We start from the raw sequence: 19,119 nt of genomic DNA on the forward strand, positions 1-19,119 counted from the left end.
GGATGCCTATTCTGATACAGCTACTTTGTCCGAGTCTTAAAAGGAACTCCTTGAGTGCGAGGTTGCAAGTGCAACCTCTAGTAAGGCTCATTTGAAAGTGTTGTGTTAACAATTGTGACAGGACAAATATTAGCTGCTAATGACACACCATGTGCATCAGAAGGGCGACAGAAAATGAGTGTCCGGGAGATGCAGAGATCAACCCTCTGTGGGATGTATGTATTACACTTCACAAAATGGACATTGTCGACATTCAAGAAATGTTCAAAAGAAACCATTAACTTGCACCATGAGCACTGGATGAAAAATTACGCGCCACAGAGATCACAAAGGTTCGCACCATCAAGATCGAAGGCGAACTTCTTGGGAGTTATAAACTGTTCAACTAGGTATCCACTAGGTATCAACTAGGTATGTATATAGAATCGTATTGGTCTAACGTGGTGACGAGAACTGATGGAATGTGATGGCATGCAACCGAATGTGAAACAGTCTATCGTGGAGTTTATCCTGAAACTGGCTATCCTTAAAGGCATACCTGCAGATGGTGCGATAATATATTTTATAGGCACGGAAAAAAACAAACATCCAGAGGCTGAATTTGTCCAGTAGTTCCAGGTGGTATGAATTGCAATGTCACAGACTTTTCAGGAGGGATAGTTTGCTCTAAAGGAGTATGATTTTTATACGCAAAGTAGGAATCAAGCAAAAGCAAGTTATTTTCCACAGCTATTGGCCAAAAGCATACCATAGCTGTAGTTCTGCTAAGCCCATTTTCCCACTCTTGCTTATTGTTACGTAAATATTTGACGTAAATATTCCCTACTGCCCTTGCAAGATCACTGACACGAGAAAGAATCGTAGGGGGCAGGACACCTCCATTTTTTTTTACATTGGGGAATTTAATTGAAGTGAATTTCTTATGGCTGGCAGAGTAACTATCTCATGCCCCCATGTTTTTAAAATTGCTACCAGTGCACTTCATTAGAACCAGGTACCCAGCTCCAACTTCTCGCAGCACAATAAATAATTTCCCCGCCAATTTACCATCCGGATTAACAGTCGCATTTGTATGCGAACGCGTAAGGACATTTATGTTCGTTGATCTTGATACAACTCTCTTGGTACCTTTAATTTCCAGGGTTCCTTTCATATGCATTTCCTCTTCAAATCCCGATTGGTCGAAGTTAGTGCAAGTTAATGGTTTGTTTTGAACATTTCTTGAATATTGACGATGTCCATTTCGTGAAATGCAATAAATACATCCCATAGAGGGTTGATCTCTGCACATCCCGGACACTCATTTTCTGTCGCCCTCCTGATGCACATGGTGGATTAGCAGCTAATATTTTTCCTCCCATAATTTGTTAACACAACACTTTCAAATGAGCCTTACTAGAGACAGCACTTGCGACCTCGCACTCAAGGGGTTCCTTGTTAATAATAAACAAAGAATAATAAACAAAGAAACGAAGAAAGAGTTTACAAGTTTGATTTCATAAATAAATATAACAGTATCCTTTTTATTCTGGATCTTTCTCTCAGGCATCAAAAGATCCAGTGCTGAACTCTATACACAAGAAACTCATAGCTCCTTGGAGTGGCAATGCACCTGAATCTGCTGCCCTGGGATTGGGGCGGATATGTAAGGAGAGAAAATATGCTTTTGTCACATCCAATACCATCTATCAAGGTCTCAGACATGAACTACCGTGCGAACTTATAGGAGTACCCAAAGCGTATTATTCCAAGACAGTGTCATTCGTGATGCAAAAAAATAGTCCTTACAGGAGACTACTCAGCTACCAGTGAGTATATCGCTACCTATTCTACCAAGCAGCAAGCACTAATACACTTACTGTATACATTGGTATTAGTATTATTGATCAGCAATATCTTCGTTAGTGAAATCATGGTTATTCACCTATCTATTAATCGTTTCTTGTGCCTTTGACTTATTTGTTTCCCCTCTCTTTTACAATTTAAAATTTTCTCTGCAGCTCTCTCATTTGACATTTTGTTTAGATATATAAGGTTTTTGGCTTTCATGGTTGCTGTGATCAGAATTATGCTTTTGGGTATTCCATGACATACGAGTATACTCATAGGATTGGGAAAATATTCAAACAAAATAATATAAATCTTCAGTAATGCTTATGAAATAGGTCACATTTGAAAAGACGAGCAGGCTATGTCAGTGATAATTAATTTCTCTTCTTAATCATATTATGCAGTAGAACTAATTCAAAGTATAAGAATTATAGAGAAGTAATTGCAATAAAAGCAAGAACTACTACTCACACAATAGTTCATACACGTTCAACTATTTGACCTCACAGTGAGGATCGTTTAATTAGAATTATAATTATTTGTTAGGGTGAAGTTATGGCATCAGGCCTTCTCTTCCACTTCATAAATAAATCAAACTGAGATACGAAATCATTCGTACAATAGGGTATATAAAATACAATGAAATTAGCTATGATATGCTACAGATGCTAGTACTAATATAACAAAGTACAGTATAACGAAAACTTAGGCTACTCCTGGTGTAGAGTACACAATACTACAGAAAAATAACGTGTAGATATTAATAAATATGTTCATTAATAATCTTGTCAAGTATCAAAAGGTTATTTGACACATTTGACAAGCTTAGGGTGAAACTCAAAAAAAAAAAAAATTCTTTAAGTTGTCACTTGCCTCTGTTTTAGGCCTACTTGTCAACTTGTCACTAGTACAACTAATTTTTTTTAAGAATAGATTCTCGTGGTCTTTCAATAGCCTCCGATGGAAACAAATGAATTGTGAAATGCGTAAAAATATTGTATTACGATAAAGTGAGAATTGTCTGTGGTAATGTCACGAGAGGTCTGAGAAATCTCAGACCTCGAGTGACATTTATTAGGACTATTTCGTGAATAAAATAAAAATTTAAATAATATATCCCTAAAATTCGATCACAAAATGTCAATAATTGTATATTAACGAATACTTAACCTATTCAGACATTGTGAAGTTGAAATACTCGTAGATGAATATCGATTATTGCAATAAGGAAATTCGATGTTATTATTCAGTAATGCCAATTGCGAAAAACGAAATACAGGTTTAACAATGTTAATTACATGTACTGCACTTTTCTGTTATTATTATAATAAATACATTTTCATTATCTGCTGAAATCATAATTTAATTTAACAGTAACAGTGGGGACAGCTATATACCAATGCTTATGTATTCACAGCGAGACATGTTGCTACACAGTGAAGCCATTTCGGTATAGATAGGCCTAATTAAAACACGAATTTTATTACGCCATACGAAAGGCAGTTTGATCAAAGACATTATTACTATTCAAGGTCTTTGAGTTTGATATGCGATGATGTTACATAAATTTGAACGTCTATTCATTGTTTAATTTCAATACAAATGTTATAAGCTACAATTTTATAGGTTTCGTTAGGCCTCCTGTGGAAGCAGGACCAATGTCAGCTGTGCCTTGTTTCGACCGTTACTTACAATGAGTGCTACACGAAAGCATTTTTTATAGATCGACAAACGCATTCTCGCTGTAGTGTGTAACGGAACTAAAGCTGCATCTACACAGTTCAATATTCCAATCGCGTATGCGTGCAATCTGGGAAGAATATTAGAAGAATCAAGTTTAAAAGGTACGTTCAATTAAGATGCATAAAGATTTAGTGTCTACATGGTGCGCCGTTTTGAACGTGGTCTTCACTGCGTAAATATATTAATTAATATTAAATATCAATCTTGCATTCATTGCTTTAAAGTTGAAAGAAAGGTTTAACCGTGTAGTTGTATCTTAATGTATTCATGATCATTAATTTACGGGGAAACAGTTGGCGACAATGACTAAACAAAAGAATGACCATGCGATAAATTGAGAGCGATAAATCTAGCTGCAGAAATTATCGCAAAGTCTGACTGTGATTGATTGGAATTCAAAATTTCATTACACTTCATTGGTCGAAAATGGAATGACGTCATATAAACGAAATAGTCATAGTAAAACCGGTCAACTCGAAAAAGAATTAAAATTGTATGATAACAATTGATGAATATTACAGTAACGTGTACGGGGCTCTCTATCATTGGGTAATACAAGGTGATTCACGAAGATTGTGCAATACTCTAGGATGTGATTTCTGGCATCACTGTGATGAAAAAAGTTCATGTAAACATGTCATATTTTTTAAATTGAGTGAGTTACACCCACCTGAATGTTAAACATAAACGTGGAATATTATGAAGGTTTAAGCATTTAAATTATTTACAAAAATGGTACTGAGTGTATTATAAATTCATTAAAGAACATTCACGTCATTACTCACCTGAAAAATCTGTATTACAGCCGGTTTTCAAAGACCCCACCTTCTGCAGCAATACACGTAGCCGCCCGAGTGTGAACTGCGCGTGTGCATTCCCTAATTTCCGTTGTTCGGGTGTTAGGTAGATACGTTGTACCCTAGATCATATAATTATATAACAGATAGGTCATCGCTATGTTAAAATCGCTTACACTTTGAAGAGAACAACCGCCAGGATCGCCACCCGTCCGCCGTAAACGAACACGAGATGGCAGTACAGTCGCTAATGCAATTTAAATGGGAATTATGTTGTGACTCCTTATATAAAAACTAGATGGCAGCGTAGTAAACCTGACAAAAGTTGTTAACTTCAAAACCTATAAGGCCGACCTATCTGGGGTATATATGATCTAGGGTTGTACCGATGTCGAGTTATCTCTAACCGTGACCCTGATGTCACGAGATTTTGTGTCGCTATCAGCTGTACTGTAACACATACACCTCCAGACGTCCAGAGAGAGAGTTCACAAGAATGCGTGTAACGGAAGAAAGAAATGTGATTTTATCCGAAACTATTAAAAATCAGACACATATATATGAACTTTTTTCATCAGAATGATGTCGGAAATCACATCCTACAGTATTGCACAATTTTCGTGAATCACCCCGTAGGTATTAAAAAACGTGACCATATAACATAGAGATAGAGTAATGAAGATGGCGTGTCACAACAAAAGTGGCCAACTCCAATGTATGTGTCACAGCAAAATCGACCAGCTCCCTTGTTTTCCTTATCGATATTATGATACGAAACTTTTAAACATCTAAATTTATAATTCTTTGGTTTCATCCTCCCTTTTATCATGTTCTACGTTTGTATAACCAAATTAATTGGATATTCAGCATTACAAATTTATATAAAATTCTTTAACTAATATGTGTATTATGCAGTATGCAGGTGCTGAGGAGGACTGGCATCATCAAGAGAAATATAGACAAAACTTGGCCTCCCGTCGACAGGAACACAGAAGATAGTGAACCTCCCAGTGTGACGTTCGCCATGGTGGCGTTTCTTTTCATTCTTTTCGCCTCGGGAATCCTGGCAGCTTTCGCTACACTTCTCCTAGAGAGCGCAGTGTGGAAATGGCGTTCAAGCCAGCGGTCAACATCGCCAGCTTTGCCATGCACACATTGATCGTTGTAATAATTGGACTAACAAAGAAACCTTTCAAAATCATCAGGTTGAATGCCCACTTGAAAGGAAAGGAAAGGAGAAAAATAAAAAAATGAAAGATAAAAGGAAAGGAAATGAAAACAAAAGAAAAAAAGAAGCACAGAAAAGAAAATACGTGACAGAGTCACATCTGTCTTCTCTTCGATAAAAAAATTCAAATACTGGTAAAGCAGAACATTCTATGCAATGTTTCAAACATATTCCTGTAATTTATATCCTTATTTTATTGGCAACCTCGATTCTGCAGGACACTCTCTGTTCTAGTCTTTACCTGTGCACTGAACAGTGTGCAGAAACTTTCTAATAGGGTTTCAACCTGTCGTTATGGAAGATTTTCTAGTAGGTGTAGAATTGCAAGTTTTTCACTGTAGTAGATTTCAAGAGTTTTCTCTGTTTGTTTCGCAAGATATGACTGTTTAATTCTGTAATATATATATATATAATGAAAGTGCAGAAACAAATTATCACACTTTCGATGTAGGCCTATTTTACAATTTAAAAAGGAATGATTAAAGAAAGAAAATCATCTGTATGTATGTATTTATTCACACTGCAAATGGGTAAATACACGGTGGCAGTGGCAACTAATTACACTCGATAAGGACAATTAATAATAAACACAATTAATAATAAATAATAATAATAAATATTAACAATAGTATAATAAAATTAACAAGGAGCATCCTAAATTAAATGAAGTACGATCACTTAAAATAACATTTAAAGCAAATCTAATTTGTATCTTAACCCTAAGTTCGAAATAAACCCACGAGTATGATATGTTCATACCTGCACAAGTAGGTCTACCTTTCAGCATTACACTTATTTCACTGACAACTCACTCACTGCACTGGTACTACGACACATTTCACTGATACTATTCTGATTTCACTGACACAAACACACTTCACTGACACAACACACTTCACTGACATAACACACTTCACTGATACAATACATTTCTTCACTGGTACAACACTTCAAATAGCAAAACATCAATTACACTCTTTAAATAGTGTGTATACTACCGTCTATTAATAAAGACCTTAAGCCTATTTTTAAATACATTTTTGGTTATTGGTAAAGCGTTTAGTAAGTCTGCAGGTAAAGCATTCCAGTCCCTGATAGTTCGATTGAAAAAAGAAAACTTTCCAATGTCTGTCCTCTGTCTTCTTTCCCTCAATTTATGTGATGGTCGTTCCTTCAAGAGTAATTTGGCGGTAAGCAGTTTATGCAACTATGAAAACAATTTCAAACTAGGGAGTAAATCATGTATGGAAGATGTTTCGCAAGCATGTCTGCAGTTAAAATGAAATTTTAACAAATTAATTTACAAAAGAATTGTTTTCACTTTTCTTCTTTTCTATTTCATTTGTCTCTTATGAAAGCTAAATAAATTTCCCAATAAAAACATGTCATTTAAAACAATTCAAATATTGTCTCTGAAACTGAATGATTATCTTATTTTCCAGATTATATAGTTTATGTTACATCTCTTGTGAATTGAATTTTAAAATATACGAGGGTAATTTCTTAAGGGATGGCAACTATATTATATCAGCCAGTAAAGCTGCAGGAATAGAAATTCACTATATGCGTTTGAAGGTCACTGGAATGTGCTTCGCAATGCGATATGATGTTATAGAACTTTCTACCGATATAGGCATAGTAGCCTACATGAATTAAATACTGCTATAAAAATCTTAATGTATTACAGCATGAATATCTGAATTTAATTTAGGAATTTACTGAGCTGATACTGCTTCACTCGGCATTCTGTTGTCTTTTTTCTAAGTTTAATACACGCTTTAACATCTGTGTCATATCGCATGTTTTTTTAGGATCTGTGGGTATACGAGTAACCCGTTTTTACTATTGTTGAGTTCCTGTTTCTATTCTGTGTTGTTGTAGATGGCTTGTCTTCATGTGACTGACTTGTTGTCTTGTTACGTGCGTACATCAACGAGTCAGACTGTCATTAATTTTTGTATGTCCTATTTGCTCCTCAATGAATACCAGTTTTCGACGTATTTTATCGGTAAAAATAAAGGTTTTAATAATATCAGTTATACAAAATGCAACGGTATAAGTAATACCGGTATTATAACTGGACCTAAATAATGTCGATATTCGATCACTGCACATCGAGTTGGAGGTGTTTCTACAGTATGTTATCTGCCTATGATAGGATTGTCCATACTGCACTGAATCGTCACCCCACTGACTGAATATTAGCAAATATAGCTTGTAATGAAATGATTCAGGTAATAAAATGCACAACCTTATCACTCGTCTCAGGCATCGGCGACAACTGGATAAGATTCCTACGATTACGTTCTCTTGGGAACGTTCGCTATAAGAATCGCTTGGATTTAGTCTCCTGAAATAATAATGCGATGCTATGTATTCCTGTTTCTTCCTGGTAAAAATGAACATGCACTGTGGAGAAATGTCTAATTACTTCAAAGAAAATATGAGTATCGTAAAAAATCTGTCCCAACATATGCTTCTTAAATATATACACAATTCTTAGTAAGTACACATGAAATGGACACAAGGACATCGGCCCGGTTCTAATTCAGAAGTGAAAAGAAAAATAATATTTTTTATGTGAATCATTCATAAACTATGTTGAAAACTTTAAGGGAAATTATGCATGTCACCTAAATGGAATTCACAGCACCTAGCGAGTAAAAATTGCGGGTTTTTTAATAACAACAATCATTAGACAAAAAATATATCATCATTTGAATCGCAATTCTAACGAAGTTAGTTCAGGAGACAGAATGATATGAATTTTGAAACTTCCTTCGGTGTTTTGCTTATACAAGGGAAGTTAGTGCTGTTGAAATAGCCGTGCTTTCGAAGTTGAAATTCCGAGCAACAATTATTAAACATAATAATCCAAAGCCTCTTGAAGCCTTTGAATCTTGGTGGCTGCTCTAGAATACAACGATGATGATGATGATGATGATGATAATGAATCATTTTTCCCAATAGCACTTAACGTAAAAAAATATGATTATAAATCAAAGTGCCTTAAACAATAAAATTACACACAGTTCGCATTGAACTTAAAATTGCTTGTTCCCAATAACAAAACAGATTAGAAACACTGTAAATCTGGTTACGAATAATCATCTGAGTCAGAATTTCAATATCTTTCATCTCTTGTTCCACTCAAAGTAGATTGTTTTAATTCAATATTGAAATGACTCATTGTTTGATTAAAATTATGCTAAAATTAATATGTTTTCACTTTTAAAAAAGCGATCAATACGTAGTGTTTTAGTCATTTGAATTGTGAATTTAAAACCAGTGTTATTTAAATATCTATGATTTATTTAGTCATCATTCATAATTTAACAACCTTGTCTTGAGACAAATTACAGTCATCCATTTCTTATAGAAATTAAAATATTTCGTTGGCTGATTCTTTGCAACAGCTAAGAACTAAATTAAAATGTATAAGCTTAACATACAACACTTTTATTCACAAGCCTCAAACAGGAGCAAAAAATTAGTTAGCATTAACAAGAATCTTGAAACATAAAATATCATAAATGAAGTGGAGAAACGTTAGTTTTTACTGTAATGTTAGCGCTGTCATACATCTGTTACTTAGATATAATTTTTTCTCTTAAAGAGTATTTTTCACTCACCATAAAAACTATTCAAATATCGTGCAACTCATATGTACGTGTTACTTTCCTACATCACATCGGTGGAAAACTGGACAAATTGTTGAAAATTACTTACGAAAGTTACCAGAGTCTCTTACTAAACCACTCCAAAGATTAAACATATAAGTTAATGTAGGTCTATCAGACCCTTGAGAGTGTAAAGAAATGTTAGAATTAAGTTTGATATATTGTAATGTGTTTATAATTTCACATTATAGATTCTTAAGCCGTGAAAAAATCTCAGAACCACCACAAAAAATTATACAGTAATGTATTAATCGATATCACTGTATTATAAATTATGAAGTGAAATTCGAAGCACATATACGTTGTAACTTTCTGAGACGTGGTGATTCTTTAACGAAACATTGTGGTATTTTATTTCCCAATGCTAATACAAGTGAAAATGTGATTTTTCCACAAGAACGTTTGAACAGAAATTGTGACTTACTTTCAAAAGGCTGCTCAGAATGTTGCTTTAGCGAGCGAAACAAACGAAGCCAGAAGATTTAAGACATAAAGTGAAGTACTAAACTATTCAGATATTGTAAGCCCAACAGGTTGAATAACATTTATCAATACTACATTTATATATCAGAAGATTTTCATCTTAGACCATTTTGGGGGTTCTCGACATGTAAGAAGAATGTACCCTAGGAGTACTGTTTGACTGTATTTTTGAGACACAGTGAAACTTCCATGTATAAGATTCGTAAAGCAACAGAACTACAAATTAACCGCTGTATACATTTTTCATTTTTATTTTTTGAGTAGCACTTTTCCAACTGGTATTATCATTCTTCTTATTATTAACATTTCAAGAATAGGTTTAACGCCCTATTTAATCTTCTGACAGATCTACCGATATTCTTGGTATTATTAAGTTATAAATAATGTAATGGCACGAAAATGTTTGTCACATCACCTTCATGCATTGGGCTTCAAAAGTCTAATTGGTTTTAATTCTTTAAAAAAATCTCTTCTTCATACATACTGTGTGGTATAAAATCTAAAACCTCGAATGTAAATGTTTGTGGAATATTTTATTATCAAATTCTGAATAACGGTACAGAAAACGACGAATTCAGTAGTTAGAGAAATCCAAACTTCAATTATAAGACATCTACATTACTCGAGAAGAATTTTCTTTCAGATAACATTTCCTCGTGAAAAAATATCAAGAATGTATCTTGGGATGTTTCTGATAATTGTGATCATTCCTGAAATACGAGTAGTTTACTCTTTACCGGAGAGTTCTCTGGTACCTCCCAATATATTTGCAGAGATTGTTAAAGGTGTGGTGGATAGATATTTCTGTAATTGCATCTATTTTCTACGATCTTCAGACACAGAAGGTAAGTGAAAGTAGGCCTAAGTGAGTAGTATTATAAACAATCTGGAATAATTGATAATCTGAAGGCAATATAACCTATTACAGCCGCGGCGAAAATGCGACTCACGAGCACACTGTGGCTCGCAGTAATACCTGTGCATTTCTACCTCCCACAACCCCCACCCTCTCACTTAGTGGAGTCAAATTCCGTTCCATTTGTATTTGCCTCTGATCTGCGAGTGGCGTATCATCACAATGTCTCTCTCCAATACATGTACTGTACATTTACAAAAACGAAAGTTTCAAGTAGAATGGGAGGACGCATTTTTTTGCTGCCGATATGGTGAGAATATTAAATGTATGATTTGTTCACAAGTATTACGAGGAAAGGGTTGTATAACATAAAACGGCATTATACTATGTCACCCACATTATGAAACATTGAAAGATTACTATTATTATTATTATTATTATTATTATTATTATTATTATTATTATTATTATTGTTATTATTAATATTATCATCATCATCATCTCTGTACGTCAGTAGATATACGAATGATGCGGTTAGATCTTCAATTTTAACTCATAGATTTACAATGTGATGTTGCAATGAAAGCTAGATGTAAGGACTTGACAGATGTTGAACTTTTCAAATCTTTGTAAAAAAATAAGTATCCGAAGCTTCGTTCTTTCGCTTGCTCTGTTGAAGCCATGTTCGCTACAACTTACGTTTGTGAAAAATTATTTTCAATAATGAAAATAGTTAAAACCAAATGTAGAGCACGACTGACAGACAAACACCTTCGTGATCAACTACGTCTGGCAGTAAATGACATAATTCCTGATTTTGAAACTCTGTCGCAGAGACATTCTGAAGACAGTTAATTTCAGGTCGTGATAATGTGGCCTATATTTTCTTGTACATTTCTCTTTTCGTTGTACGTACGAAACATTAGTTTGTAGCCTTGTACTATATAAAATTATATTTAAATGCTGGACGTAAGGAAAATGAAAATCCGTTACTGAGTCAGACAGTTGCTTCATTTCCCCTTCGGGTGTTCGCCTCCCTCCATAGGTGCTATGCACGTTGCAGGTTACACAGTGGCTCGGCGCACGAACTCTTCTTCGCCACGGCTAACCTATTATAATAACCCGATAACATAATTTTCGGCTGATTCCGACGTTTCTAATAAGTGGACCAAGTGAACGGGCATGCATTAACTGGAATGCTCTTTCATACGTTAAATTGTTGCCACGTACACAGAATTTTATATTGAAAACCCTGCTGGATGTAGTTTTAAAATGTCACACAGCCTCAGATCGTATAGAAGTTGCGTGGTCGTGAAGCAACTGCAGTGTTCCTGCTCACATAGAATTTTTGCCAGGCAACTGCAATACCATCAAAATGCGACAAGAAGTACTTTTAAAGTTTGACTATATTTATTTATTTACTGTGCCACCTTTGCTTATCTTAAAAAGTTAATAATTTACATTAACGTTTTCGATACATGTGTATCATCTTCAGATGTAGAGTGTTAAATAAATATTTATGATGAAAACCTTGCCTGATGGTATGGAACTTATTATGATTTTCGGATCTTGCTAAAGTGAATTGCTCTAACTTAACCTAATTTGGTTTATAATACACATGTTACATTAAATTAAAATCATTTGCAGTCCATGTAGTACAATTTAAAAAATTTAAAATTATTTGAAAGTGATATAATAATCAGAAGAATATAAAAACACGTTTTAGGACACTTTAAAACACTGTAAGCACTTGTTGGCTGTGTGTGCCAGTTTTTAACATCGTTAGATGGGGCTGCTTTTGTTGATCTTGATTTTAACAATAAACTAAAACGGAGTACTGTTTATATCACTAACATGTCTATAATTATTAACGATGTGTATTATTAAAGCATTTCATTCGATTTTGGTCAGTAGATTGATGTGAAAATCATAGATGTAAAACTAAAAACCACAAACAATACCAAAATACTTTCACTAGATGTTACAAACTTATACACTAATATACCAATAGATGAAACCATCAATATAATTACCAAAAAACTCAATGAAGCCCAATTAGACAACAATCTAATTCAACAAATTACCCAATTACTAAAAACATCATTAAAACAAAACTATTTCAAATCTGATAATAAAATATACACCCAATCAACAGGATTAGCCATGGGCGACCCCTGTCTGGATACTTAGCTAACATATTCCTACAAGACCTAGAAAACAAACACATAAACAATTTAAACAATAGGTTCAACTTCAGCATTTACGCAAGATACGTCGACGACACAATAATAATATACGAAAACACTCAAAACAAAAATAATCAAATATTAGATGAGTTTAATAAATGGCACCAGAACATAAAATTCACATTAGAACAAAGTAACAAGAATAGTCTTAACTTTCTAGATTTAAATATAACAATAGAACCCCCAACAATAACATTTAACATACATAGGAAATAAACAGCAACTACACATTCCATAAACAAACACTCCATACATCCCACCACACACAAAATTAGCAAATTCCGCTTCCTTATTGACAGATTACTTACAATCCCACTAAATAAAGATAATTACAATAAAGAACTTAATTACATAAAGCAGTTAGCCACGGAAAACGGATATGAAAAACAACTAATCAATAACCTAATACAAAAAAGGAAAACAAAATTACATAAAAAAGATTTCACAACACTTCAACCCGAGAAAACACAAAACAAAAAACAATGGCACAGTTTAACGTTTTACGGTAAGATCTCAAACAAACTTAGTAACTTCTTTAAAAAGCAAAACATCAACATAGCCCCCCGTACCAACAACAAATTAAATAACATAATTCCCAATAAAACCAACAATAACGAACCCCTCCTAAACAGTGGCATATACCAATTAAAATGTTAAAACTGCACTAAAACATACATAGGACAGACCCGGCGCAATTTTAAAATAAGATTCCGCGAACATACCTCCGATTTCATTTACAATAGGAACAGATCCAAATTCGCACAACACCTCATAGACGAGAATCATGAATTAACAAATATAAACGAAACTCTGAAAATACTAAAAATCACAAATGATTCCACAATAGAAACAGCCGAACAATTCCACATCATAAAAGAATTCAACTCAGGAAAACCCCTTCTAAACGAACAAATAACCAACACAAACAATCCACTTTTCAACTTATTTAAATTATTCCCGCCCAAACAAACACACACACAGGCTCCACCAACTCCCCCTCCACTTCCGGTATTAGACGACGTAACCTAAGAAATATTGTGAGCGAGCCCACCAGTTTAATATCAGCCAAGCACCAAGTAGGAGCAGTCCAACACACGTCAAATCGTAAGTTACTCTCTTGCAATAGTTTCTACCAGAAGCAGTTTCAACTAAAATTCAATTAAACAACACCAGTCAATTTTCAATTCAATTTATTAATATTTACGCATATTGTTACAGACACGCAAGGCTGTATTAAACTCATGGACTCGACATCATCCATCTTGTACCAGTAACGTCAAACCACCAATACATAGCAGCATAGCAACATACATCTATGATTTTTACATCAATCTACTGACCAAAATCGAATGAAATGCTTTAATAATACACATCGTTAATAATTATAGACATGTTAGTGATATAAACAGTACTCCGTTTTAGTTTATTGTTAAAATTAAGATCAACAAAAGCAGCCCCATCTAACGATGTTAAAAACTGGCACACACAGCCAACAAGTGCTTACAGTGTTTTAAAGTGTCCTAAAACGTGTTTTTATATTCTTCTGATTATTATATCACTTTTAAATAATTTTAAATTTTTTAAATTGTACTACATGGACTGCAAATGATTTTAATTTAATGTAACATGTGTATTATAAACCAAATTAGGTTAAGTTAGAGCAATTCACTTTAGCAAGATCCGAAAATCATAATAAGTTCCATACCATCAGGCAAGGTTTTCATCATAAATATTTATTTAACACTCTACATCTGAAGATGATACACATGTATCGAAAACGTTAATGTAAATTATTAACTTTTTAAGATAAGCAAAGGTGGCACAATAAATAAATAAATATAGTCAAATATTAATAGCTTATCGGCATACCACAATATGAAATTGATTTACTTTTAAAGTGTTACGCTGTCATCATACCGAGTAAAAATTGTCTGCTCGAAGCAACAGCAACTCCATAACTTCTAAAATATTAGAGGGAAAATAATGTGACAGCAGGCCGAATATTCTCGGCGCTCGGGGAACTTCGTACGCGTCCGGCAGGAGAGGGGGCGCGAGGTGGCGGCGCGTACGTGACGAAGGGAGAGAGGGAAGTAAAGCAGCTGGTGACTGAGGGGGAGAAATCCAGAGAAGCCTAGATAGGCGCCATCTTCTCGACATTTGTAAATTGATCGCGAAATCGTACTCTCCAGAAACTATGGTTTAGTTATAAATACGACACGCGAGTGAACTTGAGCAGTTACATCACCACAGCAGACAAATTACTAGGAGGAATTAAACTTGCAGGACGGTACTACAGAGTAGAGCCATCACACGAGACAATCTTCCACCGACCGTGCCTTAACTGTGCACAATACGGCCATACAAGGACAAACTGCGACAAGCCCAAGACTTGTTTTAAGTGCGGCAAGAATCCCGACCTTTGCAACCACAACCGCCTATCCCAGATTAGGTATTGCGCCACGTGCAACAGCGACACCCATTATACGGGCCAAGCTCGCTGTCCAAAATATCCAAGGACAAATCTCATAACCTCCACCGATCCCACGCATGTCCCCATAGACACCCACAAACCAATACCGAAACCTATACCCAAACCATCACAGTCCGTCTTCAAACCAACACTTCCCAAACCCGAATTGTCTTATGCGGCTGCAGCTAAGACTATGACAACCAAGACAACCACTACAGACGATCCACAGACAGACAAAACAACCACGGAACAGCTGGTCGAGGGGGTTCTACGTTCTGCTATGCAGAAAATAGAATCCTACATTGACCGGCAACTAAACAGACTACAGGACGAAATAGTGACATTCACTATTTCCTTACTCACTACAGACACAAACCCCACGAAACGACACACGACACTTGCCACAGCCAACCAGGCAGCCAGACGGCTTCTACGGAAACGAGTAGCCCACCACTTTGTTGGTAACAGGTTACGAGTCTCCCTAGCGCCACTACAAAAACGTGACTAGGACAGAACTGACCAGAGCACTGGACTCTCCACCTCTCATTAACATCTGCGGGGCATGGTGCTAACTTCACTTCATTCATTCACTCACAATTCAACTGATAGCGTGCACATTTTTTCATATAATCATTTACAGGGGAAATACACTACGGTTAGATGAGAGGGCAAACGGCTTATAGCTGGGTACCTCGATCTAAAGTTAGCGAATTGCATGTCGAGGAACCAATGGAGGCATGGGATGCTTACCCTGCCTGCCATTTTAAACATCATTCATTCTTTCTTCGTCCCCTTTCATTCGTTCGTTCGTTACTTGAGCAGTTAGTTAATTGCAGTCGTTGCTAGTTTTGGACAGCAAGGCAGTCTTGTGTAGCAGTGAAGCCAGCTTCGAGACCGGAGTTCGACTTGAGTTGTGTCCGTAACTGTGGGAGCCGGAAGTCCTGAGTTTGAGTGCAGTGGACCACAGTTGGGGGACCTGAGTTCGAAGTTCAGTGGATTGTCTCTGAAGGTCTGGGGTTCGAGATACTGTGAACTCGAGTGACTGAGCTAGAAGAACTAGCCAAGGCAAACGAACTGTGAATTGAGAACTGACAGTTCTGATTTGTAAATAGTGCTTTGTGAACATTAGTTAAAATTAGCAGTACACTGTTGTTCTCAATAATCCAAGTAAATTGTCATTGTCGTCTGTGGAGTGCAATAACGAATACTGTGTTACTGTGTGGAGTGGAAATCCCATTGTTGACGGGAGTGTTTACATTCAATTATAGAAAGTGATTGTCGTAACAATAAAAGCTCATTCTTGTTTTGAATTAAAGTCACAATATGTTGACTTCGATTATTTCTGACACTAACACTTCAGATTTTTAAAATTAATATTGAATATGTACCAAGAAAAACGTTCAGGTACAGAGAAGTTATTAGAGGAGAGTCACAATTACACATAAGCATGACCATCTTGTATTGTAGGGTTTGTTTGAGATCTCCTTATACAACACTGAACACCAAGAATTTTGCTCCGACTTAAAACAATCTCCCTTATGGTTTGATGTGCGTTGAATTCGAAAATGCATGTCTTTTCTTCGTATCACGTAAGGTTTTTAAGATATACCATGATTTCACTTTTCAATAAGTTGTAAATCAAAACAAAAGCTAATGCATTTTGTGAGTTTATGACATATTTCAGGTTTCTTATGGTTGTTGGCATGTTCTTTTGTACATCTAACAAATAAACAGCTATTGGTCCCGTTTATTCAGTAAATTTCATAACAGTTCAAAGTGAGGTCTACGCAATGAGCAAACAAAGTTGTGGTTTTCAGTATTTGAAAGAAGTGTTTACCAGTTTTAGTGAAGGCAAATTAAAAGAGTGCATTTTCATCGGTCCACAAATTCGCAAAGTTATGGCTGACTCTTTGTTCGAGGAAAAATTTCCCGTTACAGAAAAAATGGCATGGCACGCTTTCAAAGATGTTTGCTTAAATTTCCTTGGAAGTTCTAGGACAGACAACTATTTCGAACTTGTGCAAACCATGTTAAGTGCATATGAGAAAATGGAGTCTAATATGTCTCTCAAAATACACTTTTTACATTCTCATTTGGATTTCTTTCCTCCTAACCTTGGAGAGTAAGCGACGAGCATGGGGAAAGATTTCATCAAGAAATGTCTGAAATGAAAAGGCGATATAAAGGAAGATCATCATCCAGTATGGTTGCAGACTATAGTTGGTTTCTTGTAAAAGACAGTCCTGGGTCTAGTTATAAATAGAAGTCACTCAGAAAATCATTTTAAATGGTAAGTTCAAATTCCGAGATTTTTCTCATTATACACATGAAATATTTTTATTGTTGTTGTGTTTTTTGTGTTTTAAACTATGTACGTCGTTTTTGTATTCAAGGCATATTTTTACAAGTATTATGAGGCATTTTGAATCCCTAGTCTGCTGTAATTTTATCAGTACCAGCGAAAAATAAAAAAAAAGCTTTTTTATTAAAAATTCGATTCACTTTCCCCGGAAAATGATACGTGATGGGGCAATTTGGATTTTAAATTCAGATTTAGGGCGCACATATTAGTAATATTCACCTATTTTTATTTAGGAGCAAGACAAAAAGTAAAAAAAAACTTGTTGTTCAGTGTAATGTTATATGTAAACAAAGAAAGTCAAAATTGACCGTAATGTAGACTTCATCAGAGAATACTTACACAATAATAATTTCTTACAGGTCATACTTGTATTGTATGCTAACAAGGAAAGTGCGCGAACCGCAAGAGCTCGATTTTGATGAAAATTACATAAAAGGCTACTTATGGATCGTTTGTGGCAATATGTTCGTTGCGGCAGCTGCTCCTCTCTATGGATTTTAAATAACCATTTTAAACTTATGTTCTAGTTTTCTTGCGAACAAATTAATTATTTTTAACATGAAAAATCTCTCTTCGAATTATTTGGAGGTGCTGCTATTGATTTATTAGAGGCCGATATCCCTGGCTTTATAAGTTGAGGGGGGAAAAAGCGCCTTGTCCCCCAAAGTCTATGATTCTGTATGTAAACCATCACCCATTTACTCATCTAGCCCTCAATCTTTCTTCTCTTTCTTTCCTTTCCTCTGCCTTATCTCTATTATCAACTCTCATATTACACTTTACAAATACACTTATTACGAAATTGTAAATTTACTTACAGTTGGAGCCAGTAGGATTCGAACCAGAGGCACTTTCCATACTCCGAAATAGTAGTCCAACGCTTAAACCACCGAGACATGATGAAAACTGTAGAAAAAACGAGAAAATGAAATCTCACTAAGAAATGTTTTACATGAAAATCACGTAAACAAATTACGAACTTGAGAAAATCAAACCTAAACTAGAACAAAAGTCTGTGGACTCAAAAATCACATAAATATACCTAATCTAAATCAAAATCACGTAAAAAAATTAAAACTAGCCTAAAAAAGCCAAACATAACCTAAGCCAAAAATCATGTAAAGAAAGAAAAATGAATCAAAGAAAATCAAAACTAGCCTTAAAGCACCAAAACTAACACAAACCATTCACGTATGTTGACAGTTCTGTAGAATGTAATGTGATTGGAGGGTGGACTACGCTTATCCTTCACGCGAAACTGTAGATAAGTAAGTGAAAGAAACTGCATAATTTGTTATTCGAATTGTAGACTTTACTCGTCTTATTTTTATTTTTCACTTATTGTACAGTCCTTAGAATTTTGCAGAAATAATATTTCTGCTGCTTGTAAGTTATTTTTATTCCTTTATTTAAATATCTATTTT

The 19,119-nt window shown here is 35.1% G+C and overlaps 1 protein-coding gene across 1 annotated transcript in view; it reads right to left on the minus strand.

The window, feature by feature from the left end:
- The window catches only part of LOC138709330 (probable glutamate receptor), a 112,032-nt gene extending 93,429 nt beyond the window's left edge, over positions 1-18,603 (minus strand). Inside the window, exon 1 of the mRNA XM_069840027.1 lies at positions 18,514-18,603. The gene's annotated coding sequence lies outside the window, so the exon portion shown is untranslated. The remainder of the gene's footprint in view (positions 1-18,513) is intronic.
- Between the last annotated feature and the right edge of the window lie 516 nt (positions 18,604-19,119).

The sequence above is a fragment of the Periplaneta americana genome, chromosome 1, assembly GCF_040183065.1.
Source record: "Periplaneta americana isolate PAMFEO1 chromosome 1, P.americana_PAMFEO1_priV1, whole genome shotgun sequence".
Lineage (NCBI taxonomy): Eukaryota > Metazoa > Arthropoda > Insecta > Blattodea > Blattidae > Periplaneta > Periplaneta americana.